At 45.4% G+C, this 1089-nt stretch overlaps 1 protein-coding gene across 1 annotated transcript in view; it reads right to left on the reverse strand.

Moving 5' to 3' along the window:
- Window positions 1-610, reverse strand: part of SPNS1 (sphingolipid transporter 1 (putative)) — an 11289-nt gene extending 10679 nt beyond the window's left edge. The window contains exon 1 of the mRNA XM_012808915.2: window positions 600-610. The gene's annotated coding sequence lies outside the window, so the exon portion shown is untranslated. The remainder of the gene's footprint in view (window positions 1-599) is intronic.
- Window positions 611-1089: the final 479 nt, after the last annotated feature.

Genomic DNA, 1089 nt, shown 5'->3' on the forward strand with positions numbered 1-1089 from the left:
CGCCACCTTAGGTGTATGTGGCTGGCGCCTTAGCCACTTGAGCCACAGGCACTGAGCCAGAATTTTTTTTTTTTTTTTGGGTTGAGACAGAATCTCAAGCTGTTGCTCTGGGTAGACTGTGGTGTCACAGCTCAGTGGTATCTTTTTGTTACAGTTGTCATTGCTGTCTAGCAGGCCCAGGCAGGTTATGAACGCACTGGCCTCAATGTATGCGTCTGGTGCTGTAACGACTGTGCTATGCGTGCCAAGCCCCCAAAACCCAATTTTTAAGATGAGCAAAAGACTCGAACTTTTCCCTTATAGGCGATTAGGAAAAAAGCAACCTCAAACTCTTGGGCTTAAGCAATTCTCTTGCCTCAGCCTCCCAAGTAGCTGGGACTACAGGCGTTCACCAAAGGCCCAGCTAATTATAAGTTGTAGTTGTCACTGTTTGGCAGGCCAGGGCTGGATTCTAACCTGCCAGCTCTGGTGTATGTGGCTGGTGCTCTAGCCGCTTGAGCTACAGGCGTGGAGCCTCCCTCATGAAATTTATCTGGAGGAGACAGATCTCAATACACAAGTAAAACTGCACCTGTGAAATGAAAAGGCAAGCTGCACACAGATTGGAAGAAAATATATGCAAAGCATACGTCTGCTGAAGGACTTGCAGCCAGATATGTAAAGAACTTTTCAAGCTCAATAACCCAATTTTGTATTTATTTATTTTGAGACAGAGTCTCACCATGTCACCCTCAGTAGAGTGCTGTGACATTTGGGCATAAGCAATTCCCTCGCCTCAGCCTCCCAAGTAGCTAGGACTACAGGCCAAAATGCCCAGCTATTTTTTGTTGCAGTTGTCATTGTTGTTTAGCAGGCCCAGATAGGTTACAAACCCGCCAGCCTCGATGTATGTGGCTGGCGCTATAACAACTGTGCTATGTGTGCCAAGCCCCCAAAACCCAATTTTCTTTTCTTTTCTTTTCTTTTTATTGAATGGTAACTATGTACATTAATGCACTGAATGCACTTCTAGGGTACAGTGTGGGGTTTTCACACACAATCCAAAACACTTCCATCAAACTGGTTAACATAGCCTTCATGTCATTTTCT

The sequence above is a fragment of the Otolemur garnettii genome, unplaced genomic scaffold (genome assembly GCF_000181295.1).
Source record: "Otolemur garnettii isolate 467f Iridium unplaced genomic scaffold, OtoGar3 scaffold00096, whole genome shotgun sequence".
In the NCBI taxonomy this organism is placed as follows: Eukaryota; Metazoa; Chordata; class Mammalia; order Primates; family Galagidae; genus Otolemur; species Otolemur garnettii.